The 24,657-nt window shown below is 34.0% G+C and overlaps 1 pseudogene; it reads left to right on the forward strand.

Annotated features, from left to right (window-relative positions):
* The first annotated feature begins 4,857 nt into the window (after positions 1-4,857).
* The window catches only part of LOC101086539, a 190,315-nt pseudogene continuing 170,515 nt past the window's right edge, over positions 4,858-24,657 (forward strand).

Below are 24,657 nucleotides of genomic sequence, written 5' to 3' on the forward strand. Positions count from 1 at the left end.
TAACCCTTTATCAAATAAGTTATGTGCAAATATCTTCTCCCATTGCATAGATTATCTTTTAGTTTTATTGTTTCCTTCGTTATGCAGAAATTTTTATTTTGATGAAGTCTCAACAGTTTATGTTTGCTTTTGCTCTCCCTTACCACAGGAGACATATCTAGAAAGAAGTTTCTATGGTTGATGTCAAAGAGATTAATGCCTACGCTGTCCTCTAAAATTTTTTATGCTTTTGGGTCTCAATTTAGGTCTTTCATTCATTTTGAATTTATTTTTGTGTATGGTTTAAGAAAGTGGTGCAGTTTCTCTTGCATGTTGCCATCCAGCTTTCCCAACTTCATTTGTTGAAGAGACTGTCTTTTCCCATTGGATATTATTTTCAACTTTGTCAAAGATTAATTGACCATATAGTTGTGGGTTTATTTCATGATTTTCTATTCTGTTCTATTGATCTATGTGTCTATTTTTGTGCTAGTATCCTACTGTTTTGATTGCTACAGCTTTGTAATATAAATTGAAGCCCAGAATTGTAATACCTCCAGCTTGCTTTTCTTTTTTAAGGTTGCTTTGTCTATTTCAGGTCTTTTGTGGTTCCATAGAAATTTTACGATTATGTGTTAAAGCTCTGCTAAAACTGCTGGTGTTATTTTGGTAGGAACTGCATTAAATGTGTAAATTGTTTTGAGTAGTATAGACATTTTACCAATATTTGTTCTTCCAATCCATTAACATGGAATGTTTTTCCATTTCTTTGTGTCCTCTTCCATTTCTTTCATCAGTGTTTTACAGTTGTCAGAGTATATGTCTTTTACATCTTTGGTTAGGTTTATTCCTAGGTATCTTATTGCTTTTGGTGCTATTGTGAATGGGATTGGTTCCTTAATTTCTCTTTCTGTTGCTTCATTATTGGTGTATAGAAATTCAACAGATGTTTATACATTGATTTTGTAACCTCCAACTTCACTGAATTTGTTTATCAGGTCTAGCAGTGTTTTGGTAGAGTCTTTTGGGTTTCCTATATAGAGGATCATGCCAATGAAAATACTGCAAATTTTACTTCTTTATGGATTTGGATGCCTTTTATTTCTTTTTGTTGTCTGATCTCTGTGGCTAGGATTTCCAGTACTATGTTAAATAACAGTGGTGGGAGTGGACTTCCCTGTCTTGCTTCTGATCATAGAAGAAAAGCTCTCAGTTTTTCCCCATTGAGGATGATATTATCTGTTGAGTTTTCGACATGACCTTTAGCAGTATGTTCCCTCTGGACCTTTGTTGAAGATTTTTATCATGATAGATATTGCATTTTGTCAAATGCTTTTTCTGCATCTATTGAAATGATGACATGGTTCTTATCCTTTTTTTTTTATTATTAATGTGGCATATCAGCTTGATTGATTTGTGAATATTGAACCACTCTTACACCCAGGAGTAAATTCCATTTGATTGTCGTGAATTATTCTTTTAATGCTTTGTTGGATTCAGTTTGCTAGCATTTTATTGAGAATTTTTGCATCCATGTTCATCAGGGATACTGGCCTGTAGTTCTCTTTATCCGGTTTTGGTATTAGGGCAATTCTAGCCCCATAGAATGAATGTGAAAGTTTTCCTTTCTTTCATATTTTTTTGGAATAGTTTGAGAAGAATAGGTATTAACTATTCTTTAAATGTTATGCAGAATTTGCCTGTGAAGTCATCTGGCCCCAGGCTTTCGTTTATTGGGATATTTTTATTTATTTTTTTATTTTTTTCAACGTTTTTTATTTATTTTTGGGACAGAGAGAGACAGAGCATGAGCGGGGGAGGGGCAGAGAGAGAGGGAGACACAGAATCCGAAACAGGCTCCAGGTTCCGAGCCATCAGCCCAGAGCCTGACGCCGGGCTCGAACTCACGGACCGCGAGATCGTGACCTGGCTGAAGTCGGACGCTTAACCGACTGCGCCACCCAGGCACCCCAGTTGGGATATTTTTAAATACTGTTTCAATTTCTTTGCTGATTATTGGTCTGCTTAAGTTTTCTATTTCTTCCTGTTTCAGTTTTGGGAGTTTATATGTTTCTAGAAATTGATTCAAATTTTCCAGGTTGTCCAATTTGTTGGCATATGGTTTTTCATAATATTCTCTTATGATTGTTTGCATTTCTGTGGTGTTGGTTGTTAATTCGGCTCTCTTATTTGTGATTTTATTTATTTGAGTCCTTTCTGCTTTCTTTTTCATAAGTCTGGCTAGAGGTTTATCAATTAAAAAATGAGCAGAGGACATGAATAGATATTTTTCCAAAGAAGAAGACATACCGATGGCCAACAGACACATGAAAAGATGATCAACATCGCTCATCACCAAGGAAATACAAACCAAAATTAAAATGAGATATCACCTTTCACCTGTCATAGTGGCTAAAATCAGCAACAAAAGAAACAACAAGTGTTGGCAAGGATGTGAGAAATGGAAACCCTCCTGCACTTTTGGTGGGGATGCAAACTGGTACAGCCACTCTGGAAAACCATGTGGAGGTTCCCCAAAAAGTTAAAAATAGGGGTACCTGGATGGTTCAGTCGCTGAAGCACTGGATTCTAGGTATCAGCTCAGGTCATGATCTCATGGTCATGAGATCAAGCCCTGTGTTGGGCTCCGGGCTGAATGTGGAAACTCCTTGGGATTTTCTCTGTCCCTCTCTCTCTGCCCTTCTCCACCTCAAAAATAAATAAATAGACGTTTTTTTAAAAAGTTAAAAATAGAATTGCCCTATCATCCAGCAACTGTACTATCAGGTGTTTACACAAAGAATACAAAAATACTAATTCAAAGGGATGTGTTTACCCCAATGTTTATAGCAGCATTATCTACAATATCCAAATTATGGAAATAGCCCAAATATCCATCAACTGATGAATGGATAAAGAAGAAGTGAGTATATGTATAATGGAATATTAGACACAAAGAAGAATGAAACATTGCCATTTGCAGCAACATGAATGGAGCTAGAGAGTATTATGCTAAGCAAAATAAGTCAGAGAAAGACAAATACTAAATGATTTCATTCATATGTGGAATTTAAAAAACAAAACAAATGAGCACAGGGGTAAAAAAGAGAGAGGCAAGCAAGAAGCGGCCTCTCAACTATAGAGAAGAAACTGGTGGTTACCAGAAGGGAGGTGGGTCGGGGATTGGGTTAAATAGATGATGGAGAATTAAAGAGTGCGCTTGTTGTGATGGGCACCAGGTGTTTCATGAAAGTGTTTCAATCACTAAACTGTAGACCTGGAACTAATATTACACTGTATGCTAATTAATTAGAATTCTATAAATACTTAAAAATTAAGGGCAAAAAATACTTGTACCAAATGTAAAATAAATGAAGTACTAGAAATTCTTCATAAGAACCCATTAAGAAATACAAAGCACATATTTTTCTTTTTCTAATTGTACAGTCAATTTAAAAACAAATGAGTAGTATATTGTTCATAAAATGTAGACCATGGTGGTGAGAAACTTGAAACCAGAGGAACTTTCATTTCAATTAGTCATGAGCTGCCTGAGAAGTCTTGCTTGGTTGGAACGATGGCTTTGTCTCCCTTTAGGTCTGTACTGTTAGGGAACAGGAATTACTGTCTAAGATGCTGCATACAGTGCCAGTTCCAATACACCAAGAGCAGAGCAGCTGTAAATTTCAGGAAATCTATTCTCTGGCACCGTGGGGAAAAGTTACAATAAGGCTGATGAAGGTTAAACAGACCATATATTTTAGTTCAGGCTACAAATCTATAGTAAGCTCAAGCCAATAAAAACAGGTAATGTCTCCAATTGAAAAGAAAAAAAATACAAAAGCCTGTTTAGGGTTATTGTAGAAGATAAAATCTTTTAAAAAAAGTGATGGAATCTTGGCTTAATGAGAATTTATTTTCTTTTGCATTTGTTGTATCTGGATCCATTTATTCTGTGTAAATTTTTTAACATTTCTGTTTGTCTACCTGTAACTGTGTTTTATTTAAAACATTTTTTTTGGTGTTTATTTATTTTAGAGACAGGGAGACAGAGCACAAGCTGGGGAGGGGCAGAGAGAGTAGGAGACTCTGAAGCAGGCTGCAGGCTCTGAGCTGTCAGCACAGAGCCCGACGTGGGGCTTGAACCCACGAACCGTGAGATCATGACCTGAGCTGAAGTTGGATACTTAACCCACTGAGCCACCCAGGCGCCCCACTGTGTTTTATTTTTTTAAGGAAAATAAAGACCCTTTGAAAAATGATTGAGCTTAGTGCTTTCTTGGTTTACAACATCTATACCAGTAGTTTACATGTAGTGGTCACAAGATACCTCAATGGTGATAAATGGCATCTGTTGAAAAAATATGATTACTAAATTAAATGAAAGGTCAACAGTGCAGAAGAAACCTCCCTCTGATATTCTGGCAATGGAGAAGAAGCAGGAGCACTTATGAAAAAAAAAAACATATGATAGAAAGCTGCTACAGAGAAGATACTGATCACCATTTAGTGTTAATTAATTGATACATGTAATGTTAGAGAGGGACTATCTTTCCTATTCTATTCAATTCATATTGTTATTCAGGATGTCAGCTCAACTTCTATTTTCTCTTAGTTGATTCTCAAATATTTCGATTTATATTTGTTTTCGGAACACAATCCTCCAAGGTACTTTGACATGTTTTGTGATAGCTTTTGTTCCCAACTCTATTTTCAAGGATTTTTGTATAGCAGAAAAGCTTGAAAGACAGAAATCATGTCTCCCATTGAGGACAGGAGGTGGGTATGTTTCCTGATGAGTCTGATAAAAATGATGTCTCCATCTGGGGCAAAGTTTGGTCACGTTTGTTAAGAAGCCTCTCAAAAACAAAAATAACAATGACAACAACAACAAATGATTTTCTTCAGCTTGGACTTCCTCCATTCTTGCAAAAATCCACTGTATGTGCAGTGTACAATTGGGCCCGCTTCCGGATTGCCTCGGTGGATCTTGGCAGGCCAGTGGAAACCAATACAAATATAGAATCATGCTGTCTACTGTTAGTGAATAGTATAGCTCTTTATTTGTGGCCCAAGAGTCTCAGGTCCTCTGCCAGAGTCTGTGGAACTGTGGTAGATTAATTTCACAGTTCTCTACACTTGTAATGGTGTATTCTTTTTGTGATTATTCATTTAGAAAAAGGGCAAAAGGAGAGCACATACAGAGTTTTTTTTATAGCCTGAAACCCAATGATAAAAGGCAGAAGAAATAGTCTCTTGAATGTGACCAGAAAATGTTTATTTTAAATATTTCAAAATTTTCTCTTTGAGAAAGAAAAGTGTATTTATTCATTCATTTATTTATTTAAATTTATTTTGTTTTTCAATAACTAGTTACTTTGGATAAAAGACCTAATCAAAATATCTACTTTTTATGGGACGATGTTTGTCAATGGCCAAAGATGAATACACTTCTGTTTTTGTAATAAGGTGAGTAATGTACTTTACTATGGGAAAACTACACTAAAAGTAAATTGTGATCATTTGCAGGGATTGCTACAGACCCCACTGTTTCAGATGACATCTTAAGATAAACATTCCCCACTTATTTCCCCATTTTAAGCAACGGGGGAAAAGTTCCCAGCGTTGGTCAAAACCACTGTTAAATAGTCATCATGAACGTCTCCTTTGTCCCTAGTCACATTCATCATGAAGGTGAATGTCCAGATCATGGAAGCTTCCTGCTCTGCAGAAACTCATAACCATTTGGTTTGATGTTAGTTTATTTCCTTCTTTAGACACTGTACACAGCAAAAAAATTCCAACCCCTTCATTGTTTCAGAACCTGGTATTGAGTGATCATGCCTATTGCCATATTTTTGGGGGCTAGGGAAAATTCCTCAAGATGGTTCTGTATCTAATAAACATTAGATATGCTAAAATATTGCATCAATGTTTCTGACTATTTCTTCTGTCTCTTCTTTCTTCTGGTCTCTTTTATTCTGTTAAAAGATACCAGAGACATTTTATACTGAAAGGGTCATATATACAATTAAAATTTGTAAATTCTCTTGCAAAGTCTAAATTCACAGTGGTTTCTGATGAGCAGCAGCTTATGTTGTGTTCTATATTGTAGCCAGTAGAACCTAGTGATTTTTTTTTTTAATGTATCACATTGTCTTGCCTACTCTTGTGTATAGTGTGATTTATATTGAGTGGACCTAGAACACTATGTATATTTATGATCAAGGTTCCCCTTCTTGATTATTTCTCATAATTAACCAGTAAAATGATTGTTCTATAATTCATCTTTATATGTTAATCTTATTTCAGCCCATAATCAAAGAAATCTCCTATTTACCAAAATACAAATATATGAGACAGCCAACAACTCATTTTTGTACAGTGAAGCTAAGTAAAGATTCTGTGACAGAATTTTCAACTCTTTTTAACTCATCTTGAGTATTTAAATTTGTTTCTGAACCTTAAATATATTTCTTTCCTCTCCAACCAAAATGAGATAAATGTCAGCTTTTGGATTTGATTTAAATTTACACCAACCTTTTTCATCTCAAATGCACACATCTCATCTGTGACTGCTTATCACTGAGATGACTGAAGGCAATTGCTTTAAGTGCCTAACTCAATATATCTACATCCATCTGTAGAACTTCAGTGCCACACTCATATATCACCATGCTCCATGCTTCTGTGATTCTTTCTATGGAGAATATAAGTCTCATGAGATGAGCACTTGGCATTTGTCTTGAATCACTGTGTTAACCTAACCCCACTGCCTTTCTCTTACAAGACTGGATGAAGAAATTATAGTCAAGTGTGAAAACTGAAGACTCAGGAAAAGAATAAAGAAATATTGAATATCTGTTTCATGAATGAAAGCTAATATGCACTTTTGAAGAAAAAATAACATTTGGGCAGTTGATTCCCTTAACTATTAAAATATTTTTTGGTCTGCTAATCGCCTTTCTTGTTCCTCAACCACAGCACCCATTATAATTTGTACATTTAACTTTTATTTATTAAAATATAAAATGGCAAGAATGAACAAAATAAATAATGACCAACGTTCTCTTAGAATAGCATCAATTTTAATGTGTGAAATTTAAATATGAATGTCAAAACAGTTTTCACTTTAACAGTATTATGGATTAACATTGCCACAGTAATCTGGAAGTCTGGAAGGTTTTTTTGTTTTTGTTTTTGTTTGTTTGTTTGTTTGTTTTTGTCTAAGGTAACCATATCAAATTTAAACTTGTCAAATTCCTCCCTATACACAGAAATTTTACAACACTTTGAGTGGTCTGCAGAGTAAATATAGATTCTGATTCAGACTAGAAATAAGCAAAAAAATATTTAAAATGTTTTTATCTCATTTCCTCAATAAATTCCAGTAATCCTCTATGAAAATGTTGCCTAATAGCCTAAAAATACTGAACAAAATAATGTGCTTACGCAACATCATTATTTGTTGTTTTAACAAGAATTGGATTAGCTTAATATCCGCTGAAGCAAACCAAATACTAATTTCAAAGTTGGAGAGTATTTTCATAAATTTCATCCTTTGAAATTATTTTTATATGACTAAATTGAGTGTAAACATAGGTCACTAAATTTCCAAGTAAGATAACATTTACTGCTATGTTACATGCTGAACTATTTCCAGACATGGTTTGTTACCATACTATCATTAAGTGATATCCTGGTACTGGTCTTAGTTAAACATAACAATATTTTTACCTTCAAGGTCGCAGGACCAGGATACATTGGCAGTTGCATGAGGGGAGGAGGGAAATCCAGTGACTCTGCCTGTACAAGCATGGAGGCAGTTGAGAAACCTCCCTCCAGCACCCCACGCCTTGAACTCAGGAGAGACCAACGTCCAGGACTTTAGTTCTGGGGATTAGAGTGGATCTGCAAGTGCCCACCAGAGTTGGGGATGGCAACTTCAATTCACAAGCAGTGAACTCGCTTCTCTATTTCTTTCTTTCAGCTGTGCACTGTTTTCATCAGTAAAATACACAGTAGTTATTCTCAGGTCACATGTTTTGATAAGACTCTGCTTCTTAGCCTTCAGTTAGTTGACCTGCAACAGCTCTAAAGGAAATGGAAATCCATTTTCCTTGTTACTTTGTAAACGATTTGTCTTTTACTATATATATATATATATATATATATATATATGTAAAACATATATTACATTGTATACAATAGTGTATTTTATACACACACATACATAGCTACACATTCCTTTACTAAAGAAAATACTATGGCGAGGGTGAAAAATAGATACAAAGAGCCATAATACAAAGCAGTGTGTAATCAGAATCAGTAGTTACAAAGTGGATGCAAATAAAAGTTGGAAGTGTCCTTGAGGCATTTGGTAGGGACTCAATTTTGGCCTGGGATGGAACTGAGCTAGCATTCTAGGGAGAGGAAAACAGGAGAAGCAGAATGCTTGGGCAGGAAAACGTACAGCACCTTATAGGATTATAGAGAAATCTGCTGTTAATGGAGCACAATTTACATTTATATTAGTTCTCAAAGGTGGAAGCTCTCGAAAGCCCTGCAGAGAAATCAAGATGTTATCCTAAGGGAGGAAGGGGGAGCTTAGGAAAGGTTCTGAACAGAACCATGGTTTAAGTAGAACTATATATTAGGAAGTAGCGTTTGTGATGAACTGAAGAGAATAATGAAGACTAGAGGAGTTACAGAAACCATTGCAGAAGTCCAGGTAAGAAAGGAAGAGGCATCTGAAAACAAAACTTGTTAGAAAATGCAGAGGAAAGGACGCTTTGAGAGGGCACTGACTTCGTTAAAGTTTGCTTTGAGTGAAAGAAGCTACCAGAAACATATACTGATTTTAAGTCAATGTGTGCATAAAAACAATACTTCAAAATTATAAAGCATTATAAAGCATTAATTGATATAACTAAAAAAATATCCTAACCTATAGTAATAACAGGGGACACTAATTCTCACTAACTTGTAGATCCAGCAGGCAAAAATAATCAGTAATAATATAGATTTGCACAATGCAGCTAATAAACTTGAACTACATTTCAGGTGTAAAACATTGTGCCCAACATCAACAGAATGTACATTATTTTCATGTGAAAATGAAATATCTCCTCAAATTGATCAGATGGTAGATTATTATACATTTGTTTTTGAGATTCAATATATTTCAAAGTTTTAAAATCACTTCAGATGTTCTCTAATCACTGTGGATTTAATAATTAGTAGATATTTTCTGTTTTAAAATAAAGTGTTGAATCAAAGAAAAAAAATCACAAAAGAAATTGAAAATAATTTGAACTGCCTGGTCATAAAGAAATGATAAAGGATGCAGGCCAAGTAAAGTAGTGTTTAACTAGAAGCTTATAGCCATAAATGTGTATATTAAAAAGGAAGAAAGACTAAAAACGAATGATTTAACATTCTTTTATAAAAGTAGAAATAATCAAACTCAAAGCAGAAATAATCAAAAATAAAAATGATCAAATAAGCAACAACAAAAACCAGGCATATGGTCGAGAAAAATCAAAACAAAAATTCCATTCTTCGAAAAGATTAAAAAACTCAGTTAAGTCTCACATACTACTGTTGGCAAAATCTGCTAAAGCTGAGCCTATTAATTCACCAATTCTAATTCTATGCTTATATGACACCCCCCAAACAAATGTAAACACATGTTCACCAAAAGACTTGAATCTAAATATTCATAGGAGTCTGTTCTTAATATCTCCAATCTGGAAATTGACAATTGTCCATCAACTACAGGGTGGATAAGTAAACTGTACTGTATTCATATAATTAAATATCTTCCAGAACTGCACAATAATTTAGATGTATCTCACCAATATAATGTTGAACAAACAACCCTGAACACAAAGGTATGCATCATGCATCATTCCACTTATCTGAAGTTGAAAAGCCACACAAAACTAAACTCTATTGTTTAAGGAAGAATAGAAACCTCAATGAGCTGGAGATTAACCCTGAGGAGGAAGCCAAGGGGATTCCCTGGGAGATTGGTAATGTTGTGTCTAAGTGCTGGTTATAATGGTAGGTTCACTTTGTGAAACTTTTACATGTTCACTTTTCTGTAGACATTTTATAATTTAATACATTTAGTGAAAGCATATAAATCAATCACATTTAATGTAATATTTGTATATATACTCCACTGTGGTCAAATATAGTATTCATGTTCAGTTGAAAGCCATAGTATTAAATTTTCTAAATATACCTGCTTTGTCTTCTGAAGTTGGAGATGTTGCCTCCAGAATAAAAGCAAACACAACATTTAAAAGTGACATGATGATCCTAATATGAAGTCATATGATAGAGCACAGTTCTTTATTAGATAAGCATGGCAAAGATTCTTTTGTGCTAAAACAAACCCAAGTATGAAAGGTAATTTGGTGTAGATAAGTTATTGGGCAAAAAAATGAGAGAAAATACTAACACTTTTAAAAATAGTTTATTTCAAAAAGGCAGCACTTTTATGTTTGAAATCCTTTAAATTTTTTTTTTAATGTTTATTCATTTTTGAGAGACAGAAAGAGAGACAGAGCACGAGTCAGGGAGGGGCAGAGAGAGAGAGAGAGGGAGACACAGAATCTGAAGAAATCTCCAGACTCTGAACTGTCAGCACAGCCTGTCGCAGGGCTGGAACCCATGAACCCCTAGATCATGACCTGATCTGAAGTCAGACGCTCCAACTGAGCCACCAGATGCCCCTATGTTTGCAATGGGACACATACCATCAAATGATGTTTATTAAATATTTTTTAGTGCTGCTGGATTTAACATGCTAAAATTTAATTTAGTGAAATATTATTTGAGGGCATATATTTATATCATCTGTGTGAGATAAATGAAAACTCCAAAGATAAAAATGGCACTTCTTTAAAACAAGAGAGACCAACACATGGCCCTTGATATGAAACTTTTCCATGCCGGTCCAACCAGCTAAATAAAACCCCACAAGAACCATAAAAGCTGCTTCCTGAACTTACATGGAGAAGTAAGCAGTATGAACAATGGAAATCATGAAAATGCACTGCTCAACTCTCATGTTATAGAATTCTAAATGACTGCTGATCCTCTGTTTCCACAACTATGTTTGGACCATGGCAACATTTCCTGTAGACCGCCACGACCAAGAATGGCAAATGCATTAAGGCCTTTTACAAAGAGAAGCAAGATAAGGTTTTTTGTTTGTTCGGTTTGTTTTTGTTTTTTTAGGTTTTGTGTGTGTGTGTACATGTGTGTGTGTGTGTGTGTGTTAAGTTTATTTATTTATTTTTAAAGAGATAGAGAGCCAGTTGGGGGGGGGAGCAGAAAGAGATGGAGAGAGACAATACCAAGCAGGCTCCATGCTGTCAGCATAGGGGCTCAATCCCACGAACTGTGAGATAATGACCTGAGCCAAAGTCAAGAGTAGGACTCTTAACTGACCAAGCCACCCAGGTGCCCCAGAGAAGCAGGATCACTTTCATGGACAACCTTGGCAGGGGGCTACTAGTTCATCTGTGTTTGCCTATCAGTCTTACCCAAAAGAAAAGTACATTTTCCTACCTTTATGACAGGGGATACTTTTACAAGTTGAAGCAAGGTGTCTATGGAGGTTGGGTATCTTTCCCTGCTCAGACTAAGAGGCACTTTAGCTTCCTTCAGGATTACACTTCAAAGGGGATGGCCCTCAAGTCCATGAGAAAGATAGTCTAGGATTGTAAAAGAGGCAAGAGACTATTAAAAATATTTACAACTCAAAGGAGCAAGCAAAGAAGTTACAAAGACATATTTTCTAAAGTGAATGCTCTAAGAAGGAGAGAAGGGGCCTCTGTTTTTAGGCCATTTGAATTCTCTAAGGGCCATGGCTGTCTGTAGGAAATGTGACCATGGCCTGAACTTAATTGTGATGACAGAAGGGGACCACGTACCTAGAGGCTGGTCTAAAGTTTAGCTGAAGGGAATGTAAGGGCATCTTGGACATGTCTCCACTTCCTGCTCCCCCTCTCATCTCTTAGGTAGGTACATCCCATTTTCAATTCTCTTCTCAGTGGACCCAAACTAACACAACATACTATGTATCTCTCTAATGAAATAAACTGTGTAGCTTACTTAAAATAATATCTGCCATGCACAATATGAGAGTATCAGAGGGTGTGCTGACACATAAATGGCTTGTTTGAATAAAAACACTGGCTCCAGACTGGCACAGTTAATGCTTCAGGGCATGAGCTTATTGAACACGGGTACTAGATTTCAGTTCTCCTATAGTCCCTTTATCCTGGATTCCTTGGTTAGAACAAAAGTCATTAGTTTTGACTATTACTATTATCTGCATTGCCACTATTCCACACCACTGTCTTATCTTGTCAATTGCAGTGGTCTTGCAGCTTCATTCTTCTTATTTTTTGAGTGGAAATACACACACACACACACACACACACACACACACACACACTCTACCTGGACAGAAACATAGTCTTTTAAAAAAGTCACTGCAGGTATTCCCTTAAGGTTTTAGTAGGATTTAAACAAAGGTGATTCTAAAGATAAATATTGTATTTACCATAAAAAGCATATGTTCAACTAGGTATATACTCTATTGATTATGTATTACCATGTAAGTAACATAGTCATGAAAAATTATAACTTCTCTCAATATTTGTATGATTTTGTAGATTTTATTTTTAAGAACTTCATTTAACCCACTATGATAGGAATAATGACTTACATTAACTGCTAAACCTTTAGTTAATCACTGGCATGCTTTCAATTATTTGAATATATTGGGCATGAATAATTAATTTCTTCAGTTCTCATTTTAATATTTTTCATTATTGAGCCTGCAGAATTTCCCCACCTTCACCCACAACATACCACACACACACACACACACACACACACACACACACACCAGCAAAGCCATTCCTAGCATACTTTTTTTTTTCCCCTCTCTCGCTGTTTTATGTAGTCTTAGGGGAAACTTGAAAGGAACTCATTTTATTTCGGACCTATAAACCAGTAACTAGCCTTAAAATCTCACATATGTCATCTCATTTAATCCTGCCAACACACTGTGCGGTTGGCATTACCATTCATATTGGTAAAGACATTCAAAGCTAAATTTGGGAAGAAAAAACTTACTCAGGTTCTCAATTAGAAAATTGTAGAACCAGGAATTAAGTTCAGCCTGTCTGACTTCAAAGGCTATGGCTTTCCATTCTATGACTATCTTCTTTTTCATTATACTATTAAAGTCGTCAACCAATGAATGCATATAAACTTAGTAGTATATATTAGAGTGACATGTTTATATATTTTATTAGCATTAAAATAAGCTAATGGGTATTGCCATATTACTGAGATATATATTGCATAGACTTAATGGTTATTGCAATATTAATAAGATATGAAAGAGAATTTTTGTGGTGGTGATTGCAATTTTAAGAAGATGTATGAGGAAGTTTATAGGCTACAAAAAATAAACATGCTGAAGGAAAACACTGTCATAATGCATATTCTAAGAGTAGCACAGCTTGAATGGTTATGGATTACAAAAGTAATTCCACTGGAAAGTTTTAATGTCTGTTAAATGTAAAGTTAAAATGATATAGGGAAGGCACACTTAAATGATCTCCCTGTCTTCAGGCTCCCCCTGCTTCAGTCCATCTACTAGAATTGTCTCCTTCCTAACATACAATTTTGATTTCATTAAATAAGTTTTTCCAAGTTGTATCAGTTTCATTTCCGTCAACATTGACAGGAGAATAAAGGCCATTTCTGTAAACTGGGTTAATAAGCCATTCATGACCTGACTCTTGCCTACATTTCTCCTGTTCAATCCTACATTGCTTCTGTTTTGAACAAATTTGATTTACTAACTGTGCATAAACCCTAGTTACATATTCTCTTCTCCTAAGTTGTCAATCGTAGTCCATCCATAAAAATTTCTTCTGTGTGCTTTTAAGCCATTCAAATTACCAACTTGCTAACATCCTATTCCAGGTTTATCTCACCAATATACTTATGTTACAAATATTTTCTAAGTACTATTTGAAGTAGTACTTTTTTAGTACACATTTTAATTGTGTATTCCTTAGATATAGAAACAATTGACTTTTCTACAATAAATATATGTGGGACTCTTTGGTTATATTTTACGGTTTGCAGATTGTATCCAACATGCTGACAACATAATCTGCAAAGAGATCAGCTTTGGTTATTTCTTAATAATCCTTAGGCGTGCCATTAGGGTATACAGGCATACCTTGTTAATTTTTTTTAAGTTTTTTTTTTATTTAAAAATTTTTTTTTCAACATTTATTTATTTTTGGGACAGAGAAAGACAGAGCATGAACGGGGGAGGGGCAGAGAGACAGGGAGACACAGAATCGGAAACAGGCTCCAGGCTCTGAGCCATCAGCCCAGAGCCCGACGCGGGGCTCGAACTCACGGACCTCACGGACCGTGAGATCGTGACCTGGCTGAAGTCGGACGCTTAACCGACTGCGCCACCCAGGCGCCCCCTAATTTTTTTTAAGTTTTTAATGTTAATTTATTTTTGAGAGAGACAGAGTGTGAGCAGAGAGGAGCAGAAAGAGAGGGAGTCAGAATCCGAAGCAGGCTCCAGGCTCTGAGCCATCAGCCCAGAGCCCGACGCGGGGCTCGAACTCACGGACCTCACGGACCGTGAGATCTTGACCTGGCTGAAGTCGGACGCTTAACCGACTGCGCCACCCAGGCACCCCCTAATTTTTTTTAAGTTTTTAATGTTAATTTATTTTTGAGAGAGACAGAGTGTGAGCAGAGAGGAGCAGAAAGAGAGGGAGTCAGAATCCGAAGCAGGCTCCAGGCTCTGAGCCGTCAGCACAGAGCCCAGCGGGGAGACTCAAACGCACAAACCACGAGATCCTGACCTGAGCTGAAGTCGGATGCTTAACCAACTGAGCCACCCATGTGCCCCTGACATACCTCATTTTATTCTGCCTTGAGATATTATATATATATATATTTTTAGCTTGTTTGTTTATACTGAGAGAGAGAGAGAAAGCAGAGGAGGGGCAGACAGGGGGAGAGAGAGAATCCCAAGCAGACTCTGCACTGTCAATGCAGAGTCCAATATGGGGCTCGAAATGGTGAACTGTGAGATCATGACCTGAGTTGAAATCAGTCAGAGTCTTAACCAACTGAGCCATCCAGGTGCCCTGAGAGAAAACATTGTTTAAACTGAAGGATTGTGGCAACTCTGTGCACGGCAAGTCCATTGGCACCATTTTTCAAAAGCTTTTGCTCACTTCATGTCTCTGAGTCCCCTTTCGGTAACTTTCTCAATATTCCAAATTTGTTCATTATTATTTAATTTATCATGGTGATCTGTGATCAATGATTACAACTCCCTGAAAGCTCAGAAGATGGTTAGTATTTTTAGCAAGGAAGTATTTTTAAAGTAATGTACGTACATTGCTTTTATAGACATAACACTATTATACACTTAGTAGACTACGGTATAGTGTAAACATAACTTTTACATTCACTGGGAAACCAAAAAAAATCATTTGACTCACTCTATTGAGGTACTCACTTTATGGCAGTGGTCGGGCACTGAGCGGCAGTTTGAACTAAGCCTCTACTTGTGTATGGGTGGGAGGGCTTGAAAGGAGGGGCTGGCAGAGGTGGTGGCCTGGGGTTATCTGCCTGCAAGGTCAGGGTGTTCAGCACAGTGGCAAAAGGAGTGATGGAGAGGGCACCTGAACAGTGGTGTTGATTATTCTAAAACGTGAAGAGCTTACAAATGTCCACCATTAACTGTGGCTGCTGCAAGGTTTGGTAGATTCTCCTTATTAAGGTAATTAATTTCCTTTCTGTTCCCAGCTAAGAAGATACTTTAATTTAAAACATGATTGAATGTGTTTAATGACATGTCTATGTATTTTAAAATGATCTTAAGTTATTTTTTCTAGTGGCCTGTGATGTGGTAATTTACATTACTGGCTTGTTTAGTGCTAAATTGTTCTTGCATTTCGGCAAATAAATACAATAAGATCATGTTTGCTTTTTAAACTATTGTTAATTTACTTAAGCCTTTCCTATTAAGGGGCACCTGTGTGGCTCAGTTGGTTGAGCATCCAAGTCTTGATTTTGGCTCAGGTCATGATCCCAGAGTGGTGGGATCCAGCCCCACTTCAGGCTCCACGCCAAATGTGGAACCTGCTTAAAATTCTCTCTTTTTTTTTTCTCTCTCTCTCTCCTCTTTCTTTCTCTCCCTGCCCTTCTCCCTGCTTGCGTGCTCTCTCTCTCTTTCTAAAAAGAAAAAAAAAAGACTTTTGTATCAGAATTTGTGAGATTAAATTATTTTCCTTTCTCATTCCTGTTCCAATCTAGTTTATTGATACAATAACAACACTCTTGATGCCTAATAAGCCGTTTTAAAGTAATTCAATAGAATACCATTAGACTGAAATGGCTCTAATGTCTTGGTTGCCTACATAAGTACCAAAACATAAGCCAGCATCAATTCACACAAATCTGAGAAAATGAAATTTAAGGACAGCTAATCACAAACAGCCTAATCAGCATTTCCAAATAAGGCATATATATAGTATATAATAATATAATATAATATAAATAATATAATATGATATTATATATTATATATGTATATACTATATAGTATATATAATATTAATATAATATATATTATAAAATATCTATATATTTATATAATATATAATAATATATGTATATATATGCCATACATATATATGCCATATATAAATACTGTATATAATATATACATATAATATATAATATCATATATATTATATTATATTATATTATATTATATTATATTATATCATATATAACACTATATATATATATATATATATGCCTTATTTGGAAAAGCTGATTTAGAAAAGGTTTTATACACACACACACACACACATATATATATACCTTATATATATACTTATATATATATATATATAAGTATATAGTGTATATATATAGTATATACATAGTATATATGGTGTATACTATATAATATAATATATGCTATATAATACTATATAATATATACTATGTACTATATAATATATTATATACATAGTATATATAGTATATACTATATAATATATTATATACATAGTATATATAGTATATACTATATACTATAATATATTATATACTATATATGCTATATACCATACTATATAATATAATATATTATATAGTATATACTATATATACTATATATATGCCTTATTTGGAAAAGCGGATTTGGCTGTTTGTGATTAGCTGTCCTTAAATTTCAAATATATAAACATATATATATATGCTATGTCTTCTCTATGAAAGCCTTCACTTACCTTCTGTTTGTTGAGTGCTTCTCACCAATGTTTGGTCCTGCCTCATTGGAATTAGTTTGTTCAAATAAATTATTGGAAATGTAATGTGCTTCAGTTTATCTCTTAACAGACTTTTGCTTTAAAGTCATTTTTTCTTAATGATGTTATAACAATGACAATTTTCCTTTACTTGAATATTCTTACTATAATATTTTTAAAATATGTCTACCTTTTTTGTGGCAATTTGGATCATTCTATTAATTGTAATTTTCAATATATTAAGACTAATTTTCACCGTCACAATTTGGGTGTTCCTTTATTCAATCTTATGCTTTTTTTTTTTCTGATATCCTTGGACTTTCCATGCTTCTTATTTCCTTACCTATCCACACACTGGTTTTAAAATTTATACATTGTTATTTTTTTCCTTAAAACGATACTTTTGAAATTTTTTCATGTATCCTAGACTCTAACAAATTTTAAAAATAACATGTACATTCTTAAAATAATCTGCTTGGGGCAGCGCAGATTTGGATATAATACAACTGGTAACCATTTTTCTTTCCTCAGCAATTCCTAAGACACTATATTAATGTTTCAATAACTTGCTCTACATATTGATATGTCAGTATCTAATTGCTTTAAAGACTTCTCATTGTACTTAGTCACCTGCAGTTTTCCTAAAATATGCTGACATGCAGATTTATCCTACTTAAAACTTCTGCCCTTTGAGTCTGAGAAGTCATTTATTTCATCAAATTATTCCTTTTCCTTCTCTCCATTCCTTCCATGATAATTCCTAATAGGCATGATAAACTGCCTCCTGGTTCATTATATTCCCTTTTACATGTTTCCCTTCTATCTGTCTGTAATATATAACACAACTTCAGGTCCTACTTTTCCAGCCAAATTGAATCTTCTGGTTAAAATTCAATAAGCTTCTATGATTCAAACTCAGTAACACTCTTAAAGATCCCATTTAAATAATTTTAAAATAATCTTGTCTCTCTGCATTTTTATATGTTTGAACTTCCTATATGTTAAACTAATTTCATTATTTTAAATCAATTAAGTGTTCTTACTTAAAAGTCTATTAAACATTTCTATAATCTTTAGTTCTTGGGAGTTTACTTCTTTTACTAATATATCACTCATGAGATGTTTTCTTTCTTTCCTTTAGCCTAGATATTAATACCTTGTCAATATCATACACAGTACAAATCACTTCTTTGAAAATGTTTGTAAATCATTGTGCAAGCCCTCTGTTTAGTACTATTACTTTTAATATTGATATTGTTAACTTTGGATGCTGTTTATAAAAGTTCTTTCTTACTTACAAACACTTTTTTCCAATGCTTTTTGAATTTTTCTATTTGTGATTAGCTCTCTAGTTTTTATTAATTTTTGTATATGCAAAATATAAACCTAAATTGACTTTCTTATATCTGGAAGTCATTACCCACCATCAATTTTTGAATAACTAATACTGACCTCACAGATTTGAAATATCAAATTTATAATATAATCAATATCCATACGTGGGGAAAAAAAAGGGATAACACAGCATGAGCTGCTGGCTTTCTTCCAAAAATGGGGATGCTTCTTCAAAAGTGAGAAGAGAGAGAGAAGTATGTGGATCTGGAAAACTGTCATAAAAAGTCTGTGTGAAAATCCTTTAGAAATAGAAGACATTTAAGAAAAAATGTCATCAGGATATAGTGTGTGTCTTTGGGGTGTTATCAGAAAAGGGTAATAGTCAATGAGAAATATTTCAATGCTCTGCAACACTTTGTTTAAATCTTAGACTGTTTTATTGCCACAGTCTCATTTGTAATCTATTTTTTATTTTGCTAAGTTAATGAAATACTGCAGTGATAATATCAATAGATTCAGAAAAACATTTTGATAAATTTCCCTTTTAATATGTGTTTTTTTAAAGAAAACATAATCCATATGATGGAATAAAAAGGAACATTCTAAACTTATTATGTCTATATTATGTGCAGTTAAAGCAACCATTAAAATTTGTGGAGTTACTAAAATGCACTTCTTTTAAAGTAGGAGGAAGAATTTATAAAACCATGTCTGCCATTACTGCTATTGTTCAAGCAATATTTGAGCCTTGAAAATATTTTTAAACAAGAAATAATGCTGCAAGAAAATTCTATGAGTATGTTAAGGTGAGAAAAAATTAAGTTTTTTTTATTATTTGCAGATTTCATCAACCACATTAAAAAATCTACCATTCCCAAAAGTTATTTTATGGATATTGACAAACTGTTTCTAAAGTTTATATGGAGAAGCAAAAGACCTAAAAGAACCAATACAATATTGAAGGAGAATAAAATAGGACAGATGCTACTTAACTTCAAAATTCACTCTAAAGCTGCAGTAATGAAGAAACATTGTAGGGGTGAAAGAATAGACAAATAGATCAGTAGAATAGAATACAGAGCCCAGAAATAGACCTCTATAAATATAGTCAACTAATTTTTGATGATGTAGCTAGCAGAGGAAATACAATGGAACAAAGATAGTCTCTTAAACAAGTGGTGTTAGAATAACTGAACATTCATATGCAAAAAAAAGAATCTAAAAGAATCTAGACAGACCTTAGATGACCCACAAATTAACTCAGAATGGATCACAGACCTGTGATGCCTTTTTAGATACAATATCAAAGGCACCATCTACAAAAGAAATGATTGATAAGTTGTACTTTATTTTTTTTGATAAGTTGGACGTTATTAAAATTGTAAAAGTCTGCTCTGTGAAAATAACACTATCAACAAAATGAGCAGACAAGCCACAGACTGGGAGAAATTATTTGTAAGAGACACATTTGATAAGAGAGTGTTATCCAAACTATACAAAGAACATTTAAAAATCATCAATATGAAAACAAGGTGATTAAAAAATAGGCTAAGGATTTCAACAGTCATCTCATCAAAGTAGATATACAAGTGGCAAATAAGTACGTGAAGAGAGGTTCCACAGTATATCTCATCAGGGAAATGCAAATTAAAAACATGAGAAACCACTGCACACCTATTCGAATACAGAACACTGACAACATGAAATCTGGTGATGAGGTGAACAACAGGAACTCTCATATTTTGCTGGTAGGAATGCAAAAGAGCACAGCCACTTTGGAAAACTGGTGGTTTCTTGTAAAATGTAGCAAGCTTGTTATGGAGTTGAGCATTCGTGCTTCTCACTATGTACCCAAAGGAGGTGAAAATTTATGTCCATACAAAAACCTGCACATACATGTGTGTAACAGCTTTATTCATAATTTCCCATACTTGGAAGCAACCAATATATGCTTTAGTAGGTGAATGGATAGGTAAATTGCAGCACATCTAGACAATGGAATATTATTTAGTGCAAAAAAGAAATGAGCTATTAAGCCACAGAAAGACATGGAAGGGCTTTATGTATATCACTAAGTGAAAGAAGCCAGTCTGAAAAGCATATATATTATATACTCCCAACTATATATGACATTCTGGAAAAGGCAAAACTAAGAAAAAAAATAAAATAAAATAAAAAAATAAAACTGGTTACCAGTTTTAGAGGCAGGAGGAATGATTAGGCAGAGCACAGAAGACACCGAGGGCAGTGAAATCAGTCTGTACGGTATTATAATAATGGGTGTACGTCCTTATACATATATTGAAGCCCGTAGAATGTACAATAGCAAAATTAAACCTAATGTTCTTCATGTTATTATAATGTGTCAGTGGTAAAAACAATGCATGGTAAAAAATAAGAAAACATATGTCAATAAGCAATATAAAGAAGATCTGAATAAAAAATAGAGAGGTAAATCAGATAATTGTTTCTTTTTTTTGATAAATTTTTAAATATTTATTTATTTTTGAGAGAGAGAGACAGCTTGTGAGTAGGGGAGGGGAGAGACAAAGGGAGACACAGAATCTGAAGCAGGCTCCAGGCTCTGAACTGTCAGCACAGAGTCCAACATGGGGTTCAAATTCAGGAAAGCAGGATCATGACCTCAGCTGAAGTTGGACTCTCAACTGACTGAGCCACCTAGGTGCCCCAGATCATTGTTTCTTAAGAGCAAAGAAGTATAAAACAACTTAGCAAGTATATGTATTTTTATTTTAATTTTTAAAATAAAAATTATTTTTATTTTAATATTTTTAAATACAAATATTTTATTTTTTATTTTAATTTATGTTAACTGTATAGTTAACATACAGTGCTATATTAGTTTCATGTATACAATTAAGTGATTCAATAATTCTTTATATTGATCAGTGCTCATCATGATAAGTATGCTCTTTAATCTCTATCACCTATTTTACCCATCACCCTACCCACCTCCCCTCTGGTAACCATCAGTTTGTTCTCCATAGTTAAGAGTCTGTTTCTTGGTTTGTCGCTCTTTTTGTTTTCCCTATGCTCGTTTGTTTTGTATCTTAAATTCCACATAAGAGTGAAATCATATGGTATTTGTCTCTCTCTATTGAGTTATTTTGCTTAGCATAATACTTTCTAGCTCCATCCACATCATTGCTAATGGCAAGATTTTATTCTTTTTCATGGCTGAGTAATACTCTATTGTGTATATATGCCATTTCCTCTTTATCCATTCATTAGTCAATGGACATTTGTGCTGTTTCCATAATATGGATATTGTAGATAATGTTGATATAAACATTGGGGTATATAAATCTTTTGAATTAATACTTTTGTATTGTTTGGGTAAATACCTACCAGTGTAATTGCTAGATTGTAGAGTAGTTCTATTTTTAACTCTTTGAGGAATCTCTATAGTGTTTTCCAGAGTGACTGTACCAGTTTGCATTCCCACCAACAGTGAAGAAGTGCTCCCATTTCTTCACATCTTTGCCAACACGTGTTGTTTCTTGTGTTACTGATTTTAGCCATTCTGACAGATATGAGATGATCTGATTGTAGTTTTGATTTGTATTTCCATGATGATGACTGATCTTGACCATCTTTTCATATGTCTGTTAACCATTTGTGTGTCTTTTTTGGAAAAATGTCCATTCATGTGTTCTGTCCACTTTTTAATTCAAAAATAATAATAATCATCATTATTATTTTGGTGTTAAGTGTATCAGGTTTTTTAAAATAGATTTTGGATACTAACCCTTTGTCAGATATGTTATTTGAAAATATCTTTCCCCATTCAGTTGTTGTCTTTTAGTTTTGTTGATTGTTTCCTTCACTGTGCATAAGCTTTTTATTTTGATGTAGTCCCAATAGTTTATTTTTGCTTTTATTTCCTTTGCAGGATATAACATGCTTGCAGCAATACAACAGGATCCTTGTAGAGATTCAGCAGTTTTCTCTCATCCAGGGTGCAACGCAATTTTATAATTTTAGAAGTGTAAAAGTCAATTACATTTCATTATGTTTTTTTTTAAATTATTTTTAGTAAGGAGAGAGATTTATATAGACTTATTTATACAGTCTTATTTCGTAATGTGTTGTGTCTAGGACATAAATATTCAGTAAAGACTTATGTGGGATTAAAGACTTAATTTTTTAAAAAATGGGAATAATTTTTACATGTGATCATCACATAAAATTACATATATTTTTATATTTATATGCACTTGTGTATGTGACCTTTTCGTTATGTCCTCCTCTCTTCCAAAGCTGTCAACTATATGTGACAACTATATTTTTATATGTGGACCAACAACATAGATACACATGTTTACATCTACATATCTAGAGATACCTGAATGTACATAAACATGCATATGCATATATAGATGCATCATTAATACAAAATCTACATTTTCAAATTTTTTTTTGGTGACTGAAGTAAGATAGTAAAATAAGTAAAGCAAAGATAAGTAAAATGACTAATCGACTATGAAACAGTATAATATAATAACATAATTCACCAAATTGATTGCTGTTCAATTAAAAAAGCCATCACTTTAAGCACTTTGTCTTATTAAATTATCACTAAACTGTCCAATATGTTTATTTCAATTTGTTCATTTGAACAATGTTAAATGGATGTTTTCTAAAATTCAGGAAAATTGGAAACCAGGGTTTAATTATCATTATGACAAAGTAAAAGACATTAGTTTTATAATTGGCAAAATATCTTTTGCACTATACTGAAATAAAGTTCCATGTTACAGATTGTGAAGCATGCCATTTGAAAATTCCTGAAAAATAACACAAACATCAATAAACCAAATGCAAAAATGCCAAATCATATCAACAAGCAAACATGGTATACATAAGTGAATATTTTAGTGATGGCAGTACATTTAATTTCAAATGCTTCTGGTTCATACATAAAATAATGGAAAGTAAAAATATATATAGTATCTAAATATAGAGCATATCTTTGATAATTCACACAACACATTTTCCATATTTTTCTTTCAAATAATGACACAAACTAAAGAGAAAGCCTCACTGAGAACTGAACGAGGATACACAACATTTGCCTTCTCCCCTACACTGCATCTGTTTATCCCCACACTGCTCTCAAATAAGAGATTCAGGAATTCAAGAACTTTCCTCCGATTTTGGCTCAGAAACAGGCTGTCAGGATGAAAGAGGGTCAGGTTTTAGCAAAACAGGCACTGTACTTGAAGATTAGCCATTAGCTCCAGATCCATGCCAACAATAGCAGCTGGCTTTTAAAAGTCTCACATGCTCACTTCATTTCTGTTCATTGATTTCTCTAAAATGAGTGAGGAAGGATAAATGACAAGGATAGGAGGGCACAAGTATCTTCATGTTGTTTTCACTAAATTGGAGTCAACAGATTTAATTGTTTTTGTCATGCAATGATCAATAAACTTAAATACAGCAGTGAACGTTTTGGATCACATCTCAGAAACGTTAGACAACAAACTGCATTTATCATGCACTGTATGTATGTATATATGTATGTGCATATGTATGTATGTATGTATATGTGCATGCATGTTTACATACATGCACAAGCATGTATCATAAGGAGTTACAATAATTTGGAAAAACAGAGATACTATATTAAGTGCATAATGTATAGCCCGTCTTGAATATACACCAAGATTATATAGCGTAACTATATGCACAGATACTTAAAGATAGTTATAACTGGCTGTCAGGTGTGACTTTAATGCCCTGTATATTTGTGTGTGTGTGTGTGTGTGTGTGTGTGTGTGTGTGTGTGTGTTTAAGCACTGAGAAATTAGGTGCATCCACTAAGGTTATCTCTCTATTCCCCTTATTCCTTATTCGTCATAATATTCTTTATCATTCACTCAGTGGGTCAGCAGTAATGGCTTATAGTAGGTAAAGA

This window comes from Felis catus, chromosome A1 (assembly GCF_018350175.1).
Source record: "Felis catus isolate Fca126 chromosome A1, F.catus_Fca126_mat1.0, whole genome shotgun sequence".
In the NCBI taxonomy this organism is placed as follows: domain Eukaryota; kingdom Metazoa; phylum Chordata; class Mammalia; order Carnivora; family Felidae; genus Felis; species Felis catus.